General features: G+C 49.9%; 7 non-coding genes and 3 pseudogenes across 7 annotated transcripts; all 10 read right to left on the reverse strand.

Moving 5' to 3' along the window:
• Nucleotides 1–729: 729 nt before the first annotated feature.
• Nucleotides 730–847, reverse strand: LOC126210684 (5S ribosomal RNA; annotated as a pseudogene).
• Nucleotides 848–1,835: 988 nt separating this feature from the next.
• Nucleotides 1,836–1,954, reverse strand: LOC126210678 (5S ribosomal RNA). Its single transcript, XR_007540727.1, has one exon. It is a non-coding gene; the product is annotated as a 5S ribosomal RNA (ribosomal RNA).
• Nucleotides 1,955–2,941: 987 nt separating this feature from the next.
• LOC126210683 (5S ribosomal RNA) lies at nucleotides 2,942–3,065 on the reverse strand (annotated as a pseudogene).
• Nucleotides 3,066–4,054: 989 nt separating this feature from the next.
• On the reverse strand, nucleotides 4,055–4,173 carry LOC126210680 (5S ribosomal RNA). The gene has a single exon (XR_007540728.1). It is a non-coding gene; the product is annotated as a 5S ribosomal RNA (ribosomal RNA).
• A 989-nt stretch (nucleotides 4,174–5,162) lies between these two features.
• On the reverse strand, nucleotides 5,163–5,281 carry LOC126211063 (5S ribosomal RNA). Its single transcript, XR_007540875.1, has one exon. It is a non-coding gene; the product is annotated as a 5S ribosomal RNA (ribosomal RNA).
• Nucleotides 5,282–6,270: 989 nt separating this feature from the next.
• Nucleotides 6,271–6,389, reverse strand: LOC126210681 (5S ribosomal RNA). The gene has a single exon (XR_007540729.1). It is a non-coding gene; the product is annotated as a 5S ribosomal RNA (ribosomal RNA).
• Nucleotides 6,390–7,378: 989 nt separating this feature from the next.
• LOC126211075 (5S ribosomal RNA) lies at nucleotides 7,379–7,497 on the reverse strand. Its single transcript, XR_007540886.1, has one exon. It is a non-coding gene; the product is annotated as a 5S ribosomal RNA (ribosomal RNA).
• A 989-nt stretch (nucleotides 7,498–8,486) lies between these two features.
• LOC126210682 (5S ribosomal RNA) lies at nucleotides 8,487–8,605 on the reverse strand. The gene has a single exon (XR_007540730.1). It is a non-coding gene; the product is annotated as a 5S ribosomal RNA (ribosomal RNA).
• A 989-nt stretch (nucleotides 8,606–9,594) lies between these two features.
• LOC126210675 (5S ribosomal RNA) lies at nucleotides 9,595–9,713 on the reverse strand. The gene has a single exon (XR_007540724.1). It is a non-coding gene; the product is annotated as a 5S ribosomal RNA (ribosomal RNA).
• Nucleotides 9,714–16,877: 7,164 nt separating this feature from the next.
• On the reverse strand, nucleotides 16,878–16,997 carry LOC126210748 (5S ribosomal RNA; annotated as a pseudogene).
• Between the last annotated feature and the right edge of the window lie 7,213 nt (nucleotides 16,998–24,210).

Genomic DNA, 24,210 nt, shown 5'->3' on the forward strand with positions numbered 1-24,210 from the left:
AAGGCGTATCTCGTCCCTGGTGTCCAGGCGTATGCTCTGTGCGGGGTGTGGCAGTGTCGTGCTGGAGGGCGCCACTGGTAGCGATGTGAGCTTCCTCGCCTCGCTTCGCCTCACACCGGGTGTTTGCATAGTTGGCAGTGCATTCGCACCTTTCCTATCCCTGTCCCCGTACCGACTTGGCCCGACTTTGCTCGACTGCCGCTCGCTGCCGCTCGGGTCGTGGTCCATATGACGGCGCAAGCACGACAAACGTCTGCGGGACTAGACGACGCGACTAAGGAATAAATTTATGATTACAAATCAAATTTGGAACTGTACAGTGCAGCACAACAATAGGCGCTGACGCATTTCAGGGCAGATTCGTACTGTTTTATCGTTTTCAAAGACTTCCCGGCAAACTTCGTTAGCACATTCTCCCTCAAACTGAGTTAATTACCGCATTATCGTACCGTTGCATTACTTTAAAATGCTTAAGAAAGCATCTTTGTCATAACAGAAAGGTAGTATGAAACGACTGCTGGCAGGATGGCGGCTTAAAAAGGAAAAAATGCAGGGGAGCCAAAAGTACCATTTTTATTGGTTCATTTTTATTTTATTTTATTTTTTTTTGTTTTCGCACCATTACAGTAGTTTAAAATGCTTAAGGAAACGTCTTTGTCACAACAGAAGGGTAGTATCGAAAGAGGGCTGGCAGGAGTAGCGATATAAAAAGGAAGAAAAAAGAAGGGGAGCCAACAGCACCCGGTGGTCCCAGGCGGTCACCCATCCAAGTACTAACCGGGCCCGATGTGGCTTAACTTCGGTGATCGACGAGAACCGGTGTATTTAACATGGTATGGCCGTTGGCGTACATATACTGTAGGCGCACGGCAGAATTCGCATTCGGCTCTTCTCCCAACACACAAAATGTTAGTTTTCGGCCGCATTTGACGAAAGCACCTCCTTCCGCAACAGCGAGTTCCTCGAGGACGGCGCGGAGTGCGCGCCCGACGTCCCAGCAGAACGATTGCCGAATTGGCGAGCGCGCCGTCGCGTGTGTGAGACGCACAGCTGCTCGTAGCACCTCCTGTCATTCGCTTGTCGCGTGCAACCTTCGACACTCGCGGAAGGCGTATCTCGTCCCTGGTGTCCAGGCGTATGCTCTGTGCGGGGTGTGGCAGTGTCGTGCTGGAGGGCGCCACTGGTAGCGATGTGAGCTTCCTCGCCTCGCTTCGCCTCACACCGGGTGTTTGCATAGTTGGCAGTGCATTCGCACCTTTCCTATCCCTGTCCCCGTACCGACTTGGCCCGACTTTGCTCGACTGCCGCTCGCTGCCGCTCGGGTCGTGGTCCATATGACGGCGCAAGCACGACAAACGTCTGCGGGACTAGACGACGCGACTAAGGAATAAATTTATGATTACAAATCAAATTTGGAACTGTACAGTGCAGCACAACAATAGGCGCTGACGCATTTCAGGGCAGATTCGTACTGTTTTATCGTTTTCAAAGACTTCCCGCAAACTTCGTTAGCACATTCTCCCTCAAACTGAGTTAATTACCGCATTATCGTACCGTTGCATTACTTTAAAATGCTTAAGAAAGCATCTTTGTCATAACAGAAAGGTAGTATGAAACGACTGCTGGCAGGATGGCGGCTTAAAAAGGAAAAAATGCAGGGGAGCCAAAAGTACCATTTTTATTGGTTCATTTTTATTTTATTTTATTTTTTTTTGTTTTCGCACCATTACAGTAGTTTAAAATGCTTAAGGAAACGTCTTTGTCACAACAGAAGGGTAGTATCGAAAGAGGGCTGGCAGGAGTAGCGATATAAAAAGGAAGAAAAAAAGAAGGGGAGCCAACAGCACCCGGTGGTCCCAGGCGGTCACCCATCCAAGTACTAACCGGGCCCGATGTGGCTTAACTTCGGTGATCGGACGAGAACCGGTGTATTTAACATGGTATGGCCGTTGGCGTACATATACTGTAGGCGCACGGCAGAATTCGCATTCGGCTCTTCTCCCAACACACAAAATGTTAGTTTTCGGCCGCATTTGACGAAAGCACCTCCTTCCGCAACAGCGAGTTCCTCGAGGACGGCGCGGAGTGCGCGCCCGACGTCCCAGCAGAACGATTGCCGAATTGGCGAGCGCGCCGTCGCGTGTGTGAGACGCACAGCTGCTCGTAGCACCTCCTGTCATTCGCTTGTCGCGTGCAACCTTCGACACTCGCGGAAGGCGTATCTCGTCCCTGGTGTCCAGGCGTATGCTCTGTGCGGGGTGTGGCAGTGTCGTGCTGGAGGGCGCCACTGGTAGCGATGTGAGCTCCTCGCCTCGCTTCGCCTCACACCGGGTGTTTGCATAGTTGGCAGTGCATTCGCACCTTTCCTATCCCTGTCCCCGTACCGACTTGGCCCGACTTTGCTCGACTGCCGCTCGCTGCCGCTCGGGTCGTGGTCCATATGACGGCGCAAGCACGACAAACGTCTGCGGGACTAGACGACGCGACTAAGGAATAAATTTATGATTACAAATCAAATTTGGAACTGTACAGTGCAGCACAACAATAGGCGCTGACGCATTTCAGGGCAGATTCGTACTGTTTTATCGTTTTCAAAGACTTCCCGGCAAACTTCGTTAGCACATTCTCCCTCAAACTGAGTTAATTACCGCATTATCGTACCGTTGCATTACTTTAAAATGCTTAAGAAAGCATCTTTGTCATAACAGAAAGGTAGTATGAAACGACTGCTGGCAGGATGGCGGCTTAAAAAGGAAAAAATGCAGGGGAGCCAAAAGTACCATTTTTATTGGTTCATTTTTATTTTATTTTATTTTTTTTTGTTTTCGCACCATTACAGTAGTTTAAAATGCTTAAGGAAACGTCTTTGTCACAACAGAAGGGTAGTATCGAAAGAGGGCTGGCAGGAGTAGCGATATAAAAAGGAAGAAAAAAGAAGGGGAGCCAACAGCACCCGGTGGTCCCAGGCGGTCACCCATCCAAGTACTAACCGGGCCCGATGTGGCTTAACTTCGGTGATCGGACGGGACGAGAACCGGTGTATTTAACATGGTATGGCCGTTGGCGTACATATACTGTAGGCGCACGGCAGAATTCGCATTCGGCTCTTCTCCCAACACACAAAATGTTAGTTTTCGGCCGCATTTGACGAAAGCACCTCCTTCCGCAACAGCGAGTTCCTCGAGGACGGCGCGGAGTGCGCGCCCGACGTCCCAGCAGAACGATTGCCGAATTGGCGAGCGCGCCGTCGCGTGTGTGAGACGCACAGCTGCTCGTAGCACCTCCTGTCATTCGCTTGTCGCGTGCAACCTTCGACACTCGCGGAAGGCGTATCTCGTCCCTGGTGTCCAGGCGTATGCTCTGTGCGGGGTGTGGCAGTGTCGTGCTGGAGGGCGCCACTGGTAGCGATGTGAGCTTCCTCGCCTCGCTTCGCCTCACACCGGGTGTTTGCATAGTTGGCAGTGCATTCGCACCTTTCCTATCCCTGTCCCCGTACCGACTTGGCCCGACTTTGCTCGACTGCCGCTCGCTGCCGCTCGGGTCGTGGTCCATATGACGGCGCAAGCACGACAAACGTCTGCGGGACTAGACGACGCGACTAAGGAATAAATTTATGATTACAAATCAAATTTGGAACTGTACAGTGCAGCACAACAATAGGCGCTGACGCATTTCAGGGCAGATTCGTACTGTTTTATCGTTTTCAAAGACTTCCCGGCAAACTTCGTTAGCACATTCTCCCTCAAACTGAGTTAATTACCGCATTATCGTACCGTTGCATTACTTTAAAATGCTTAAGAAAGCATCTTTGTCATAACAGAAAGGTAGTATGAAACGACTGCTGGCAGGATGGCGGCTTAAAAAGGAAAAAATGCAGGGGAGCCAAAAGTACCATTTTTATTGGTTCATTTTTATTTTATTTTATTTTTTTTTGTTTTCGCACCATTACAGTAGTTTAAAATGCTTAAGGAAACGTCTTTGTCACAACAGAAGGGTAGTATCGAAAGAGGGCTGGCAGGAGTAGCGATATAAAAAGGAAGAAAAAAAGAAGGGGAGCCAACAGCACCCGGTGGTCCCAGGCGGTCACCCATCCAAGTACTAACCGGGCCCGATGTGGCTTAACTTCGGTGATCGGACGAGAACCGGTGTATTTAACATGGTATGGCCGTTGGCGTACATATACTGTAGGCGCACGGCAGAATTCGCATTCGGCTCTTCTCCCAACACACAAAATGTTAGTTTTCGGCCGCATTTGACGAAAGCACCTCCTTCCGCAACAGCGAGTTCCTCGAGGACGGCGCGGAGTGCGCGCCCGACGTCCCAGCAGAACGATTGCCGAATTGGCGAGCGCGCCGTCGCGTGTGTGAGACGCACAGCTGCTCGTAGCACCTCCTGTCATTCGCTTGTCGCGTGCAACCTTCGACACTCGCGGAAGGCGTATCTCGTCCCTGGTGTCCAGGCGTATGCTCTGTGCGGGGTGTGGCAGTGTCGTGCTGGAGGGCGCCACTGGTAGCGATGTGAGCTTCCTCGCCTCGCTTCGCCTCACACCGGGTGTTTGCATAGTTGGCAGTGCATTCGCACCTTTCCTATCCCTGTCCCCGTACCGACTTGGCCCGACTTTGCTCGACTGCCGCTCGCTGCCGCTCGGGTCGTGGTCCATATGACGGCGCAAGCACGACAAACGTCTGCGGGACTAGACGACGCGACTAAGGAATAAATTTATGATTACAAATCAAATTTGGAACTGTACAGTGCAGCACAACAATAGGCGCTGACGCATTTCAGGGCAGATTCGTACTGTTTTATCGTTTTCAAAGACTTCCCGGCAAACTTCGTTAGCACATTCTCCCTCAAACTGAGTTAATTACCGCATTATCGTACCGTTGCATTACTTTAAAATGCTTAAGAAAGCATCTTTGTCATAACAGAAAGGTAGTATGAAACGACTGCTGGCAGGATGGCGGCTTAAAAAGGAAAAAATGCAGGGGAGCCAAAAGTACCATTTTTATTGGTTCATTTTTATTTTATTTTATTTTTTTTTGTTTTCGCACCATTACAGTAGTTTAAAATGCTTAAGGAAACGTCTTTGTCACAACAGAAGGGTAGTATCGAAAGAGGGCTGGCAGGAGTAGCGATATAAAAAGGAAGAAAAAAAGAAGGGGAGCCAACAGCACCCGGTGGTCCCAGGCGGTCACCCATCCAAGTACTAACCGGGCCCGATGTTGCTTAACTTCGGTGATCGGACGAGAACCGGTGTATTTAACATGGTATGGCCGTTGGCGTACATATACTGTAGGCGCACGGCAGAATTCGCATTCGGCTCTTCTCCCAACACACAAAATGTTAGTTTTCGGCCGCATTTGACGAAAGCACCTCCTTCCGCAACAGCGAGTTCCTCGAGGACGGCGCGGAGTGCGCGCCCGACGTCCCAGCAGAACGATTGCCGAATTGGCGAGCGCGCCGTCGCGTGTGTGAGACGCACAGCTGCTCGTAGCACCTCCTGTCATTCGCTTGTCGCGTGCAACCTTCGACACTCGCGGAAGGCGTATCTCGTCCCTGGTGTCCAGGCGTATGCTCTGTGCGGGGTGTGGCAGTGTCGTGCTGGAGGGCGCCACTGGTAGCGATGTGAGCTTCCTCGCCTCGCTTCGCCTCACACCGGGTGTTTGCATAGTTGGCAGTGCATTCGCACCTTTCCTATCCCTGTCCCCGTACCGACTTGGCCCGACTTTGCTCGACTGCCGCTCGCTGCCGCTCGGGTCGTGGTCCATATGACGGCGCAAGCACGACAAACGTCTGCGGGACTAGACGACGCGACTAAGGAATAAATTTATGATTACAAATCAAATTTGGAACTGTACAGTGCAGCACAACAATAGGCGCTGACGCATTTCAGGGCAGATTCGTACTGTTTTATCGTTTTCAAAGACTTCCCGGCAAACTTCGTTAGCACATTCTCCCTCAAACTGAGTTAATTACCGCATTATCGTACCGTTGCATTACTTTAAAATGCTTAAGAAAGCATCTTTGTCATAACAGAAAGGTAGTATGAAACGACTGCTGGCAGGATGGCGGCTTAAAAAGGAAAAAATGCAGGGGAGCCAAAAGTACCATTTTTATTGGTTCATTTTTATTTTATTTTATTTTTTTTTGTTTTCGCACCATTACAGTAGTTTAAAATGCTTAAGGAAACGTCTTTGTCACAACAGAAGGGTAGTATCGAAAGAGGGCTGGCAGGAGTAGCGATATAAAAAGGAAGAAAAAAAGAAGGGGAGCCAACAGCACCCGGTGGTCCCAGGCGGTCACCCATCCAAGTACTAACCGGGCCCGATGTGGCTTAACTTCGGTGATCGGACGAGAACCGGTGTATTTAACATGGTATGGCCGTTGGCGTACATATACTGTAGGCGCACGGCAGAATTCGCATTCGGCTCTTCTCCCAACACACAAAATGTTAGTTTTCGGCCGCATTTGACGAAAGCACCTCCTTCCGCAACAGCGAGTTCCTCGAGGACGGCGCGGAGTGCGCGCCCGACGTCCCAGCAGAACGATTGCCGAATTGGCGAGCGCGCCGTCGCGTGTGTGAGACGCACAGCTGCTCGTAGCACCTCCTGTCATTCGCTTGTCGCGTGCAACCTTCGACACTCGCGGAAGGCGTATCTCGTCCCTGGTGTCCAGGCGTATGCTCTGTGCGGGGTGTGGCAGTGTCGTGCTGGAGGGCGCCACTGGTAGCGATGTGAGCTTCCTCGCCTCGCTTCGCCTCACACCGGGTGTTTGCATAGTTGGCAGTGCATTCGCACCTTTCCTATCCCTGTCCCCGTACCGACTTGGCCCGACTTTGCTCGACTGCCGCTCGCTGCCGCTCGGGTCGTGGTCCATATGACGGCGCAAGCACGACAAACGTCTGCGGGACTAGACGACGCGACTAAGGAATAAATTTATGATTACAAATCAAATTTGGAACTGTACAGTGCAGCACAACAATAGGCGCTGACGCATTTCAGGGCAGATTCGTACTGTTTTATCGTTTTCAAAGACTTCCCGGCAAACTTCGTTAGCACATTCTCCCTCAAACTGAGTTAATTACCGCATTATCGTACCGTTGCATTACTTTAAAATGCTTAAGAAAGCATCTTTGTCATAACAGAAAGGTAGTATGAAACGACTGCTGGCAGGATGGCGGCTTAAAAAGGAAAAAATGCAGGGGAGCCAAAAGTACCATTTTTATTGGTTCATTTTTATTTTATTTTATTTTTTTTTGTTTTCGCACCATTACAGTAGTTTAAAATGCTTAAGGAAACGTCTTTGTCACAACAGAAGGGTAGTATCGAAAGAGGGCTGGCAGGAGTAGCGATATAAAAAGGAAGAAAAAAAGAAGGGGAGCCAACAGCACCCGGTGGTCCCAGGCGGTCACCCATCCAAGTACTAACCGGGCCCGATGTTGCTTAACTTCGGTGATCGGACGAGAACCGGTGTATTTAACATGGTATGGCCGTTGGCGTACATATACTGTAGGCGCACGGCAGAATTCGCATTCGGCTCTTCTCCCAACACACAAAATGTTAGTTTTCGGCCGCATTTGACGAAAGCACCTCCTTCCGCAACAGCGAGTTCCTCGAGGACGGCGCGGAGTGCGCGCCCGACGTCCCAGCAGAACGATTGCCGAATTGGCGAGCGCGCCGTCGCGTGTGTGAGACGCACAGCTGCTCGTAGCACCTCCTGTCATTCGCTTGTCGCGTGCAACCTTCGACACTCGCGGAAGGCGTATCTCGTCCCTGGTGTCCAGGCGTATGCTCTGTGCGGGGTGTGGCAGTGTCGTGCTGGAGGGCGCCACTGGTAGCGATGTGAGCTTCCTCGCCTCGCTTCGCCTCACACCGGGTGTTTGCATAGTTGGCAGTGCATTCGCACCTTTCCTATCCCTGTCCCCGTACCGACTTGGCCCGACTTTGCTCGACTGCCGCTCGCTGCCGCTCGGGTCGTGGTCCATATGACGGCGCAAGCACGACAAACGTCTGCGGGACTAGACGACGCGACTAAGGAATAAATTTATGATTACAAATCAAATTTGGAACTGTACAGTGCAGCACAACAATAGGCGCTGACGCATTTCAGGGCAGATTCGTACTGTTTTATCGTTTTCAAAGACTTCCCGGCAAACTTCGTTAGCACATTCTCCCTCAAACTGAGTTAATTACCGCATTATCGTACCGTTGCATTACTTTAAAATGCTTAAGAAAGCATCTTTGTCATAACAGAAAGGTAGTATGAAACGACTGCTGGCAGGATGGCGGCTTAAAAAGGAAAAAATGCAGGGGAGCCAAAAGTACCATTTTTATTGGTTCATTTTTATTTTATTTTATTTTTTTTTGTTTTCGCACCATTACAGTAGTTTAAAATGCTTAAGGAAACGTCTTTGTCACAACAGAAGGGTAGTATCGAAAGAGGGCTGGCAGGAGTAGCGATATAAAAAGGAAGAAAAAAAGAAGGGGAGCCAACAGCACCCGGTGGTCCCAGGCGGTCACCCATCCAAGTACTAACCGGGCCCGATGTGGCTTAACTTCGGTGATCGGACGAGAACCGGTGTATTTAACATGGTATGGCCGTTGGCGTACATATACTGTAGGCGCACGGCAGAATTCGCATTCGGCTCTTCTCCCAACACACAAAATGTTAGTTTTCGGCCGCATTTGACGAAAGCACCTCCTTCCGCAACAGCGAGTTCCTCGAGGACGGCGCGGAGTGCGCGCCCGACGTCCCAGCAGAACGATTGCCGAATTGGCGAGCGCGCCGTCGCGTGTGTGAGACGCACAGCTGCTCGTAGCACCTCCTGTCATTCGCTTGTCGCGTGCAACCTTCGACACTCGCGGAAGGCGTATCTCGTCCCTGGTGTCCAGGCGTATGCTCTGTGCGGGGTGTGGCAGTGTCGTGCTGGAGGGCGCCACTGGTAGCGATGTGAGCTTCCTCGCCTCGCTTCGCCTCACACCGGGTGTTTGCATAGTTGGCAGTGCATTCGCACCTTTCCTATCCCTGTCCCCGTACCGACTTGGCCCGACTTTGCTCGACTGCCGCTCGCTGCCGCTCGGGTCGTGGTCCATATGACGGCGCAAGCACGACAAACGTCTGCGGGACTAGACGACGCGACTAAGGAATAAATTTATGATTACAAATCAAATTTGGAACTGTACAGTGCAGCACAACAATAGGCGCTGACGCATTTCAGGGCAGATTCGTACTGTTTTATCGTTTTCAAAGACTTCCCGGCAAACTTCGTTAGCACATTCTCCCTCAAACTGAGTTAATTACCGCATTATCGTACCGTTGCATTACTTTAAAATGCTTAAGAAAGCATCTTTGTCATAACAGAAAGGTAGTATGAAACGACTGCTGGCAGGATGGCGGCTTAAAAAGGAAAAAATGCAGGGGAGCCAAAAGTACCATTTTTATTGGTTCATTTTTATTTTATTTTATTTTTTTTTGTTTTCGCACCATTACAGTAGTTTAAAATGCTTAAGGAAACGTCTTTGTCACAACAGAAGGGTAGTATCGAAAGAGGGCTGGCAGGAGTAGCGATATAAAAAGGAAGAAAAAAAGAAGGGGAGCCAACAGCACCCGGTGGTCCCAGGCGGTCACCCATCCAAGTACTAACCGGGCCCGATGTTGCTTAACTTCGGTGATCGGACGAGAACCGGTGTATTTAACATGGTATGGCCGTTGGCGTACATATACTGTAGGCGCACGGCAGAATTCGCATTCGGCTCTTCTCCCAACACACAAAATGTTAGTTTTCGGCCGCATTTGACGAAAGCACCTCCTTCCGCAACAGCGAGTTCCTCGAGGACGGCGCGGAGTGCGCGCCCGACGTCCCAGCAGAACGATTGCCGAATTGGCGAGCGCGCCGTCGCGTGTGTGAGACGCACAGCTGCTCGTAGCACCTCCTGTCATTCGCTTGTCGCGTGCAACCTTCGACACTCGCGGAAGGCGTATCTCGTCCCTGGTGTCCAGGCGTATGCTCTGTGCGGGGTGTGGCAGTGTCGTGCTGGAGGGCGCCACTGGTAGCGATGTGAGCTTCCTCGCCTCGCTTCGCCTCACACCGGGTGTTTGCATAGTTGGCAGTGCATTCGCACCTTTCCTATCCCTGTCCCCGTACCGACTTGGCCCGACTTTGCTCGACTGCCGCTCGCTGCCGCTCGGGTCGTGGTCCATATGACGGCGCAAGCACGACAAACGTCTGCGGGACTAGACGACGCGACTAAGGAATAAATTTATGATTACAAATCAAATTTGGAACTGTACAGTGCAGCACAACAATAGGCGCTGACGCATTTCAGGGCAGATTCGTACTGTTTTATCGTTTTCAAAGACTTCCCGGCAAACTTCGTTAGCACATTCTCCCTCAAACTGAGTTAATTACCGCATTATCGTACCGTTGCATTACTTTAAAATGCTTAAGAAAGCATCTTTGTCATAACAGAAAGGTAGTATGAAACGACTGCTGGCAGGATGGCGGCTTAAAAAGGAAAAAATGCAGGGGAGCCAAAAGTACCATTTTTATTGGTTCATTTTTATTTTATTTTATTTTTTTTTGTTTTCGCACCATTACAGTAGTTTAAAATGCTTAAGGAAACGTCTTTGTCACAACAGAAGGGTAGTATCGAAAGAGGGCTGGCAGGAGTAGCGATATAAAAAGGAAAAAAAAAAGAAGGGGAGCCAACAGCACCTTTTTTTTTTTTTTTTTTTTTTTTTTTTTTTTTTTTTTTACGGGCCTCCCAACTCCCCTTATAGCCCGGCCTTTTCGCTCTCCACAATACGCCTTCTTCGGCGAGCTTCTCAGCTATAAATACATGCTGTTGGTAGTGCAGAATGAAGAACGAAGAACGAAGAGGGGCTGAAGAGATGCTCCTTCTCGCCGGTCGCAGATGGTGTGCGCCAGATGGAACGGGAAGGGGTCCTCGTCCGGTGACGTAGGAGCGGCACTGTCATCGAAGGGGAGGGCAAGACTTAAACAACGTTGAAAACAATGAAAATATTCGTAAAGAAAGCCAAACGGAAAAGTTCTTCCGTAAAGCGGCGGCAAGAATTATACCGACCAAATGTGGGAGAAAGAAAACGAAGATGAATGACTTCGCAACAAAAGAACCAGTCACAAACCTCTGTCAAGAAAGAGTAAGGCCCGGGAGGTCCCTCTAATAACGTATGGAAGGAAGGTAACAGATCCGCTTCCCCGCGGTACTGGCGGTGAAGAAAAAAGAAATAAAGGAGACGTATGCCCTAAATGAAACGGAAGTAGTAAAAGAAACGAACCGCCACACTTCCACAGGCGGTAACGAACAACATAAAAAACAAAAGATGGTTTTCGAGAGTAGCACCAAAACACGAAAACCATGCAGAGAACAAACAACCAAAATGGCAGGGCATTGGCGTCACACACAACACTGGTAGCGAAACGACAATTTCAGACAAAAAATTGTAACACAAAGAGAAACAGAAACAAAACTTCCGACGTGACACTTATAAGGTAGTGAACACTGTCCGTAGATCGGAAAAACAAAAAACTGTCACAGTTCGTCATCAAGATGACGGTCAAGGTGATCCCAAATACAAAAAACTTGTCCAACAATTTCTCTTGCAGTGTTCGTTCCCATATATCACATAATCAGGAAAGGGTGTATAATTATATACACATTGATATAAGTCACTTTTAAGGAGGGGTCACGACCGAGTGAAATGCATGGGACAAAGCCACATGCAAAAATTAGCGAACGTCGCTGAATAGGTCCTACTGGCGCGTTCTTCATTGTGGAAAGTCCATAAATTGGTGAGAAAGGTCACAGTATCGGTAATTTTGAGACTAAAGATGGCATGACTTGTGTGTCCATATATCCAGATGGTGGCATTCCGCTTTGTGGACGGGTAAGGCTTCCACTGTGGCACTATCGCGTCCGTCACAGGAACCTGCCTGACTGTCACTCTATTTATGAGTCGAATCATGTCCCTCGCACAGTACCAGATGTCCCGGAACCTGGAGCACTCGAAGCGGTGCTCGATGTCGTCCGGTACTCCGCAGGCCTCGCACTGGCTGAACCGGATGAGGTTGATGGAGTGGAGCTTGCAGTTGGTGGCAACAGTGCGGTTGACCACCCTGTACCACGTGGCCCTCACGTCAGCTGGTATGACGCGGGAACTGATGTTCCGCCACACGGCGCTCCAATCGTGCTGCGGCAGACGTAGCTCCCACTTATTGGGTGGTGGTCGTCCTCGGATGACATCCGCAATATCTCCGACCGCATGGCCTCGCACGTCGTGGAGACTTACGTAGCTGTGCGTGATGTAGTAACGGCGCACGTGGGAGATGGAGAAGGGGATGCCGGTGACGTAGACCGGGGCGGTGACGGAACGCGGCCGGTGTTGATGAAAGAGAACTGCCGTAGGGCTGCCCAAACCTTTGCCAAGTAAAACATTGGTCCGTTTATAAAAGAGTGCCTCACATTTGGCGTTAAAATCGACAAGTCCGAGACCGCCTTCCGAAGGTTTCAGGGTACATGTGGCCATAGCGACCTTAAAAATATCGCCTTTCCACAAAAACCAATTAAATGCATGCCGTATGGACCGTGCGATTTGCTTCGGTACCGGCAAGATTTGCGCCAGGTACCACGCCCTTGCCAGAATGGTGGTATTAATAAGCGCAACTTTGTCCGACAGTGCCAAGTTGCGCGGCGCATGAATTTTAACCACGGCGCGCACTTTATAAAGAGTGGACCGCCAATTGAGAGCTTGCATCTGTTGTAAGTTGTCTGACAGTGTCACGCCGAGCACCTTAGACTGGCGTTTCACGCAGTACCAATGCCGGTATTCAGTACGCATGCGCTCCGGCAACGGGAGGAGAACCGTCTTACGCGGATTTACTACGGCGCCTGTTGCCCGTTCGTATTGCTGCAGGACGCCATAGAGGCGGTCGATGTCGTCTGCCCGTTCGATGAAGACGCCCAAGTCATCGGCATAAGCGCGACACACAAGCCGGTCGTCTCCCACGCGAATCCCTCGACAAGTGCGGCCAATGGTACGGAGGAGCGGGTCCAAGGCGATCGCGAACAGCGCCATAGATAGGGGGCAACCCTGTCGGACTGAGCGGCTGATATGGATCTTGTCGCTGGCGATACCGTTTACGATAACGCGCGACGTGGCACTGCGTAAGATATTGCTTATCATGGCCGTGAACTTCGTCCCGAAACCCATGCGAGTCATCAATCTGCGAAGATAAAAGTGGCTTACACGATCGAACGCAGTTTGAAAATCGACCAATAAAATTCCCGCATTGCGAAGCCTGCTGCTTTTCGTGTGGCCTATGCAGTCCCTGTAGGCTAAAACGGCGTCAAAAATATTTCGATCTCGAACAGCGCACGACTGCGATGCATCTAAAGCTTTTCCCATAACTTGCTTAAGTCTATTAGCAACGCACCTGGCCATTATCTTATAATCCGAGTTGAGAAGGGTAATAGGGCGTACAGTTTCTAAACTCGGCGTCGCAGTCGATTTCGGAATGAGGACGATACGTCCTTCTTCAAAGTCCACTGGGATTTCCGCGCCGTTTCGGATGTCATTAGCTATTTCCGTTAAAAGTTCACTAAAAGAGTCAAAAAATGTCAGATAAAACTCCGCTGGGATGCCGTCTTTCCCGGGGGATTTCCCTGTCTGACTGCCTTTAACGGCATCCTCTACGTCATCCGCGGTATAAACCGCATTAAGATTGAGTCTATCTCGTCGCGTTAAAATATGCGGCACGTGACTTAAAAGATCATTGATTGCGGCGGCATCGACAGCAGTGTCGGTAAAAAGTGATTTGAAATACTGATATAATTCCGCCTGAATCGCCTGGTGGTCCGTGGTTCTGATCCCGGCGGCGAGCGTCCACGTGTTGAGCCGTAGTTTTGCGCGGCGGCACCTCTCCCTACGGAGGTGGTACGCAGAGACTGACTCGCCGACCACGGCGCCCACGGGCTGGCTCCGCCTCACTGGCCCCTCACATTTCTGCCGCAAATCCCGCAGCAACTTTGCTTTAAATTCGCGCAGGGTGGGCAGCAGTTCCGGCTGCGCAGTAACGCGCTGCGCGAGCTCGCGCAAACACTGGCGGTAGAAGTCGGCCGTGGCCCGGCGCCACCGTGCCGCATCACGACTAAAATCAATTAAAAATTTTCTGACCGCCGGTTTGGCCACCGCGGTCCACCAGTAAATAGCGGTGGAACCGACCGGTCGGCTCTGCACAAGGTTGTGCCACATATTTAAAAAACTCGTTTTAAAAGAGGGATCATTTAAAATGCTGCAATTCAATTTCCACATATTTTTAACTGACGAACGTGGGCACAAACCTAAATTGAGCTGACAAATGTAACTACAATGGTCGGAAAAAATCACCGGCTGCACATCGGCAGCGACAACGGTATGTGCAAGCTGCGGCGAGACGTAAATCCTGTCTAAACGACTATGTCCGGTAGCGTAAAAATACGTAAAGGCTGTACGGTGGGGGTTGAGAACCCGCCACGTGTCTCGCAGCTGTAAACCAGTAACCAACGTCTTCAGTTCCTCACACCGGTTTGGCCGTGGTTCCTGATCGCGATCGTCAATTACACCATTAAAATCACCCCCGAGGATAAAATTATCTCTATTCTGATATAAAACCTGGCACAGTTCGGTAGCATAAAAATTATTCCGCGCAGGTTTGTTGCCAGAGTGCGCGTAAACATTAACAAACGCGTAACCATTAATTTCACAAACTATGACCCGCCCATTTGGTAAGCATTCGATATTTTGCACTTCGATGTCCGATCGGACTAAAATAGCAGTGCCTGTGCTGTCATCCGCGATGATATTATCGTACGCAGTGAACTCGTGAAAATCGCGGATAAAAGATAATGCTTCAGTGGTCACCTCTTGTAAAAAAGCTACCTGACAACAGCTTGCAGTTAAAAAATTATACAGTGCTATCGCTTTGTGATGGCTACGCATTTTATTAACGTTGACCGTTAGTACCGTAAACTGATTACCAGCAACCATAAAAGAAGAAAACCAGGAAAACACAGATAAAACAATAAAAACACTCACAAGATAAAACGGTAAAATACAAATACAAAAACGACTCAGCATGGGTTGTCGTCGGCGTGCTTAAAAGACGGAATGCCACACTTGAAGTAGTTGTAAATTAATCATCGGGCGGCTCATCACCCCACGCCCCCAGTCGGGTAACAGGTGGTGACGCCCCCGCGACAGACATCGTGGGTAAGTCTCTACTATGTTGTGTTGCTACAGCGTCCTGTGTGACAGGGCGCACACTCGTAACCTGAGGCGGATCTGTCACGGCAGGTTGTGGAACCGATTCACTGGCAGGTAACGCGTCCGATTGATGGATAACAGTTTGCAGATGCCGGACCACTTCGGCCCTGTGCGCTTCCGAGCCCGCAGCCTGGCCGCCGCCAGCACCGCTGCCGTCCGCTCTCGCGCCTACAGCTGATCGGGTCACGTGAGCGGCCGCGCCGGGCCGAACTGCCGCGCCATCGCGCTGCCCCCCCTTACGCCGCTGCCGTTTTGGCTTCCCTTGAGATAGCGGTCTCCCGACAGGCGACGGACTACGCTCTCTCCTCGCGGACGACCGTCGGGAATCGGTCGATGAACTCCTACTTCTGTCACGCCCATCGTGTTCGGGGTCACTGCGCGACCGAACCGACGCACTAACAGAAGAAGACGATTCTCGTCTTTCGAGAGAGGGGGCACGGTCCACGTGTGCACGGCCTGCCGTGACCACATTCGAAACTCCCGACACCTGTTGTGGGAGGACGAAAACTGTTCTATCTATGTCCGCTAAAGTGACAGACTGATCGACCGCCACAACACTGGAACCGGCTGTGGGGGCGAGCGTCTCGTCGGTGACCAGTTCCGGGACTGAGTCAATGGTCACTGTGGGGGCAACTACCGGGGCGGGTTCTGGTCCCGTGACGGGGGTTGTTGCACGCGCGTCTGTCTCCGGTAGGGCTATCGCGTTTAACATGACGGGATCACTATCGGTTAGCATTGGCACCGTAACAGTAGCAACGGACGCGGCCATAGCCGCTGGAAGGTCGACACGGCGAGCTGCCTGTGGGGGGGCGCCTAAAGCGACCGCCGCCCAACTCATGGGTTCGCTTCCGTGTTCGCCCAGCGGCAGTTGCAAAGGCCCCTTACGCCGCGGGCAATTTTGGCGAAAGTGATCCGGCCGATTACAAAAAGAACACGTTTGCGGTTGCCCACTGTACGTAATAAAGGCACGGTGCCCGGCCATGTAAACAAATGATGGCACATGCTTTCGCACAATCATTCGTACACTTCGCACCCCATTTTCACATTGTATGGGGTACGCGGCAGACCATTTTTCTTTAACAACGGAAAGCACAGTGCCGTAAGGGCCGAGACATCGCGAAATGGTGTCGTTTTTTACTTCAAAAGGCAGATTGAATACCCTGACAGTCCGTATGCCATAACCCGCGTTCGTCACTTTAACGTCACTCAAGGTTTGATTATCGTGCTTAAATTGCCGCACACCATCATTGACATTAACAACCGTATCACAGAGTTCCGAACTACTTAACTTCAAAAAGACGGAATTTAAAAAAGTGTCCAATTGGAGTCCGAAAATGTCACTAGCCGGGATTTTCAAATCATTAAGGATCCAATGATGAATTTCGAAAGCGGTCGGACGAGGGACAGATCGGCTAAATTCGCACTGAATATTATTGTTCCGATCTTCACTTTCCATCGTTGTCAGTACGTACCGTGAAAAATCAGCAAAGCAAGCAAGTCGCCTCGCGAACACCACACGCTGCGGCGCGCTGAACGTAAACACCACGGGCCGGCGGAGCGCAGAGCACCGAGGTGTTGCCAGGCGGGCAGCCAGCCAAGTACTAACCGGGCCCGATGTTGCTTAACTTCGGTGATCGGACGAGAACCGGTGTATTTAACATGGTATGGCCGTTGGCGTACATATACTGTAGGCGCACGGCAGAATTCGCATTCGGCTCTTCTCCCAACACACAAAATGTTAGTTTTCGGCCGCATTTGACGAAAGCACCTCCTTCCGCAACAGCGAGTTCCTCGAGGACGGCGCGGAGTGCGCGCCCGACGTCCCAGCAGAACGATTGCCGAATTGGCGAGCGCGCCGTCGCGTGTGTGAGACGCACAGCTGCTCGTAGCACCTCCTGTCATTCGCTTGTCGCGTGCAACCTTCGACACTCGCGGAAGGCGTATCTCGTCCCTGGTGTCCAGGCGTATGCTCTGTGCGGGGTGTGGCAGTGTCGTGCTGGAGGGCGCCACTGGTAGCGATGTGAGCTTCCTCGCCTCGCTTCGCCTCACACCGGGTGTTTGCATAGTTGGCAGTGCATTCGCACCTTTCCTATCCCTGTCCCCGTACCGACTTGGCCCGACTGCCGCTCGCTGCCGCTCGCTGCCGCTCGGGTCGTGGTCCATATGACGGCGCAAGCACGACAAACGTCTGCGGGACTAGACGACGCGACTAAGGAATAAATTTATGGATGGAACACACAAATTGCGTCGCGATTCAATACATCGTCCTCCAGCCGACTTGTCTCCAAGGGTCTAGTGCTGCCTCGGGCACCTTATGGTCGTTCTGCTGTGAGTCTAGATTTTCGAATCCGACGCAAAACTGACAGTTAATTGTAACGTTCAGAGCCTCTTAATGACGATGGAACACACAAATTGCGTCGCGATTCAATACATCGTCCTCCACCCGAATTTTGTCCGAGGTACTATTGTTGCCATGGGCACCTTTTGGTCGTTCTCCTATGAGTCTAGTTTATCGAATCAGGCGCAAAACTGACAGATAATTGTAACGTTCAGAGCCTCTTAATGACGATGGAACACACAAATTGCGTCGCGATTCAATACATCGTCCTCCAGCCGAATTGTCTCCGAGGTACTATTGTTGCCTCGGGCACCTTTTGGTCGTTCTCCTAGGAGTATAGTTTTTCGAATCCGGCGCAAAACTGACAGTTAATTGTAACGTTCAGAGCCTCTTAATGACGATGGAACACACAATTTGCGTCGCGATTCAATACATCGTCCTCCAGCCGACTTGTCTCCAAGGGTCTAGTGCTGCCTCGGGCACCTTATGGTCGTTCTCCTGTGAGTCTAGATTTTCGAATCCGACGCAAAACTGACAGTTAATTGTAACGTTCAGAGCCTCTTAATGACGATGGAACACACAAATTGCGTCGCGATTCAATACATCGTTCTACAGCCGACTTGTCTCCAAGGGTCTATAGATGCCTCGGGCACCTTATCGTCGTTCTCCTGTGAGTTTAGTTTTTCGAATCCGACGCAAAACTGACAGTTAATTGTAACGTTCAGAGCCTGTTAATGACGATGGAACACACAAATTGCGTCGCGATTCAATACATCGTCCTCCAGCCGAATTGTCTCCGAGGTACTATTGCTGCCCCGGGCACCTTTTGGTCGTTCTCCTAGGAGTATAGTTTTTCGAATCCGGCGCAAAACTGACAGTTAATTGTAACGTTCAGAGCCTCTTAATGACGATGGAACACACAAATTGCGTCGCGATTCAATACATCGTCCTCCAGCCGACTTGTCTCCAAGGGTCTAGTGCTGCCTCGGGCACCTTATGGTCGTTCTCCTGTGAGTCTACATTTTCGAATCCGACGCAAAACTGACAGTTAATTGTAACGTTCAGAGCCTCTTAATGACGATGGAACACACAAATTGCGTCGCGATTCAATACATCGTCCTCCAGCCGACTTGTCTCCAAGGGTCTATAGCTGCCTCGGGCACCTTATCGTCGTTCTCCTGCGAGTTTAGTTTTTTGAATCCGACGCAAAACTGACAGTTAATAGTAACGTTCAGAGCCTGTTAATGACGATGGAACACGCAAATTGCGTCGCGATTCAATACATCGTCCTCCAGCCGACTTGTCTCCGAGGTAGTATTGCTGTCCCGGGCACCTTTTGGTCGTTCTCCTATGAGTCTAGTTTATCGAATCAGGCGCAAAACTGACAGTTAATTGTAACGTTCAGAGCCTCTTAATGACGATGGAACACACAAATTGCGTCGCGATTCAATACTTCGTCCTCCAGCCGACTTGTCTCCAAGCGTCTAGTGCTGCCTCGGGCACCTTATGGTCGTTCTTGTGTGAGTCTCGACTTTTGAATCCGACGCAAAACTGACAGTTAATTTTAACGTTCAGAGCCTGATAATGACGATGGAACACACAATTTTCGTCGCGATTCAATACATCGTCCTCCAGCCGAATTGTCTCCAAGGGTCTATTGCTGCCTCGGGCACCTTATGGTCGTTCTCCTGTGAGTCTACATTTTCGAATCCGACGCAAAACTGACAGTTAATTGTAACGTTCAGAGCCTCTTAATGACGATGGAACACACAAATTGCGTCGCGATTCAAAACATCGTCCTCCAGCCGACTTGTCTCCAAGGGTCTATAGCTGGCTCGGGCACCTTATCGTCGTTCTCCTGTGAGTTTAGTTTTTCGAATCCGACGCAAAACTGACAGTTAATAGTAACGTTCAGAGCCTGATAATGACGATGGAACACACAATTTGCGTCGCGATTCAATACATCGTCCTCCAGCCGACTTGTCTCCGAGGTAGTATTGCTGTCCCGGGCACCGTTTGGTCGTTCTCCTATGAGTCTAGTTTATTGAATCAGGCGCAAAACTGACAGTTAATTGTAACGTTCAGAGCATCTTAATGACGATGGAAGACACAAATTGCGTCGCGATTCAATACATCGTCCTCCAGCCGAATTGTCTCCGAGGTACTATTGTTGCCCCGGGCACCTTTTGGTCGTTCTCCTAGGAGTATAGTTTTTCGAATCCGGCGCAAAACTGACAGTTAATTGTAACGTTCAGAGCCTCTTAATGAAGATGGAACACACAAATTGCGTCGCGATTCAATACATCGTCCTCCAGCCGACTTGTCTCCAAGGGTCTAGTGCTGCCTCGGGCACCTTATGGTCGTTCTGCTGTGAGTCTAGATTTTCGAATCCGACGCAAAACTGACAGTTAATTGTAACGTTCAGAGCCTCTTAATGATGATGGAACACACAAATTGCGTCGCGATTCAATACATCGTCCTCAACCCGAATTGTCTCCGAGGTACTATTGTTGCCATGGGCACCTTTTGGTCGTTCTCCTATGAGTCTAGTTTATCGAATCAGGCGCAAAACTGACAGATAATTGTAACGTTCAGAGCCTCTTAATGACGATGGAACACACAAATTGCGTCGCGATTCAATACATCGTCCTCCAGCCGAATTGTCTCCGAGGTACTATTGTTGCCTCGGGCACCTTTTGGTCGTTCTCCTAGGAGTATAGTTTTTCGAATCCGGCGCAAAACTGACAGTTAATTGTAACGTTCAGAGCCTCTTAATGACGATGGAACACACAAATTGCGTCGCGATTCAATACATCGTCCTCCAGCCGACTTGTCTCCAAGGGTCTAGTGCTGCCTCGGGCACCTTATGGTCGTTCTCCTGTGAGTCTAGATTTTCGAATCCGACGCAAAACTGACAGTTAATTGTAACGTTCAGAGCCTCTTAATGACGATGGAACACACAAATTGCGTCGCGATTCAATACATAGTCCTCCACCCGAATTGTCTCCGAGGTACTATTGTTGCCATGGGCACCTTTTGGTCGTTCTCCTATGAGTCTAGTTTATCGAATCAGGCGCAAAACTGACAGATAATTGTAACGTTCAGAGCCTCTTAATGACGATGGAACACACAAATTGCGTCGCGATTCAATACATCGTCCTCCAGCCGAATGGTCTCCGAGGTACTATTGCTGCCCCGGGCACCTTTTGGTCGTTCTCCTAGGAGTATAGTTTTTCGAATCCGGCGCAAAACTGACAGTTAATTGTAACGTTCAGAGCCTCTTAATGACGATGGAACACACAAATTGCGTCGCGATTCAATACATCGTCCTCCAGCCGACTTGTCTCCAAGGGTCTAGTGCTGCCTCGGGCACCTTATGGTCGTTCTGCTGTGAGTCTAGATTTTCGAATCCGACGCAAAACTGACAGTTAATTGTAACGTTCAGAGCCTCTTAATGATGATGGAACACACAAATTGCGTCGCGATTCAATACATCGTCCTCAACCCGAATTGTCTCCGAGGTACTATTGTTGCCATGGGCACCTTTTGGTCGTTCTCCTATGAGTCTAGTTTATCGAATCAGGCGCAAAACTGACAGATAATTGTAACGTTCAGAGCCTCTTAATGACGATGGAACACACAAATTGCGTCGCGATTCAATACATCGTCCTCCAGCCGAATTGTCTCCGAGGTACTATTGTTGCCTCGGGCACCTTTTGGTCGTTCTCCTAGGAGTATAGTTTTTCGAATCCGGCGCAAAACTGACAGTTAATTGTAACGTTCAGAGCCTCTTAATGACGATGGAACACACAAATTGCGTCGCGATTCAATACATCGTCCTCCAGCCGACTTGTCTCCAAGGGTCTAGTGCTGCCTCGGGCACCTTATGGTCGTTCTCCTGTGAGTCTAGATTTTCGAATCCGACGCAAAACTGACAGTTAATTGTAACGTTCAGAGCCTCTTAATGACGATGGAACACACAAATTGCGTCGCGATTCAATACATCGTTCTACAGCCGACTTGTCTCCAAGGGTCTATAGATGCCTCGAGCACCTTATCGGCGTTCTCCTGTGAGTTTAGTTTTTCGAATCCGACGCAAAACTCACAGTTAATTGTAACGTTCAGACCCTCTTAATGACGATGGAACACACAAATTGCGTCGCGATTCAATACATCGTCCTCCACCCGAATTGTCTCCGAGGTACTATTGTTGCCATGGGCACCTTTTGGTCGTTCTCCTATGAGTCTAGTTTATCGAATCAGGCGCAAAACTGACAGATAATTGTAACGTTCAGAGCCTCTTAATGACGATGGAACACACAAATTGCGTCGCGATTCAATACATCGTCCTCCAGCCGAATTGTCTCCGAGGTACTATTGTTGCCTCGGGCACCTTTTGGTCGTTCTCCTAGGAGTATAGTTTTTCGAATCCGGCGCAAAACTGACAGTTAATTGTAACGTTCAGAGTCTCTTAATGACGATGGAACACACAAATTGCGTCGCGATTCAATACATCGTCCTCCAGCCGACTTGTCTCCAAGGGTCTAGTGCTGCCTCGGGCACCTTATGGTCGTTCTCCTGTGAGTCTAGATTTTCGAATCCGACGCAAAACTGACAGTTAATTGTAACGTTCAGAGCCTCTTAATGACGATGGAACACACAAATTGCGTCGCGATTCAATACATCGTTCTACAGCCGACTTGTCTCCAAGGGTCTATAGATGCCTCGGGCACCTTATCGTCGTTCTCCTGTGAGTTTAGTTTTTCGAATCCGACGCAAAACTGACAGTTAATTGTAACGTTCAGAGCCTGTTAATGACGATGGAACACACAAATTGCGTCGCGATTCAATACATCGTCCTCCAGCCGAATGGTCTCCGAGGTACTATTGCTGCCCCGGGCACCTTTTGGTCGTTCTCCTAGGAGTATAGTTTTTCGAATCCGGCGCAAAACTGACAGTTAATTGTAACGTTCAGAGCCTCTTAATGACGATGGAACACACAAATTGCGTCGCGATTCAATACATCGTCCTCCAGCCGTCTTGTCTCCAAGGGTCTAGTGCTGCCTCGGGCACCTTATGGTCGTTCTCCTGTGAGTCTAGATTTTCGAATCCGACGCAAAACTGACAGTTAATTGTAACGTTCAGAGCCTCTTAATGACGATGGAACACACAAATTGCGTCGCGATTCAATACATCGTCCTCCAGCCGACTTGTCTCCAAGGGTCTAGCGCTGCCTCGGGCACCTTATGGTCGTTCTCCTGTGAGTCTAGTTTTCCGAAAACGACGCAAAACTGACAGTTAATTGTAACGTTCAGAGCCTGATAATGACGATGGAACACACAATTTGCGTCGCGATTCAATACATCGTCCTCCAGCCGACTTGTCTCCGAGGTAGTATTGCTGTCCCGGGCACCTTTTGGTCGTTCTCCTATGAGTCTAGTTTATCGAATCAGGCGCAAAACTGACAGTTAATTGTAACGTTCAGAGCCTCTTAATGACGATGGAACACACAAAATGCGTCGCGATTCAATACATCGTCCTCCAGCCGAATTGACTCCAAGGGTCTATTGCTGCCTCGGGCACCTTATCGTCGTTCTCCTGTGAGTTTAGTTTTTCGAATCCGACGCAAAACTGACAGTTAATAGTAACGTTCAGAGCCTGTTAATGACGATGGAACACACAAACTGCGTCGCGATTCAATACATCGTCCTCCAGCCGAATTGTCTCCGAAGTACTATTGTGCCCCGGGCACCTTTTGGTCGTTCTCCTAGGAGTATAGTTTTTCGAATCCGGCACAAAACTGACAGTTAATTGTAACGTTCAGAGCCTCTTAATGACGATGGAACACACAAATTGCGTCGCGATTCAATACATCGTCCTCCAGCCGACTTGTCTCCAAGGGTCTAGTGCTGCCTCGGGCACCTTATGGTCGTTCTCCTGTGAGTCTAGATTTTCGAATCCGACGCAAAACTGACAGTTAATTGTAACGTTCAGAGCCTCTTAATGACGATGGAACACACAAATTGCGTCGCGATTCAATACATCGTCCTCCCGCCGACTTGTCTCCAAGGGTCTAGCGCTGCCTCGGGCACCTTATGGTCGTTCTCCTGTGAGTCTAGTTTTCCGAAAACGACGCAAAACTGACAGTTAATTGTAACGTTCAGAGCCTGATAATGACGATGGAACACACAATTTGCGTCGCGATTCAATACATCGTCCTCCAGCCGACTTGTCTCCGAGGTAGTATTGCTGTCCCGGGCACCTTTTGGTCGTTCTCCTATGAGTCTAGTTTATCGAATCAGGCGCAAAACTGACAGTTAATTGTAACGTTCAGAGCCTCCTAATGACGATGGAACACACAAATTGCGTCGCGATTCAATACATCGTCCTCCACCCGAATTGTCTCCGAGGTACTATTGTTGCTATGGGCACCTTTTGGTCGTTCTCCTATGAGTCTAGTTTATCGAATCAGGCGCAAAACTGACAGATAATTGTAACGTTCAGAGCCTCTTAATGACGATGGAACACACAAATTGCGTCGCGATTCAATA

The sequence above is a fragment of the Schistocerca nitens genome, chromosome 10, assembly GCF_023898315.1.
Source record: "Schistocerca nitens isolate TAMUIC-IGC-003100 chromosome 10, iqSchNite1.1, whole genome shotgun sequence".
NCBI classification, from domain to species: domain Eukaryota; kingdom Metazoa; phylum Arthropoda; class Insecta; order Orthoptera; family Acrididae; genus Schistocerca; species Schistocerca nitens.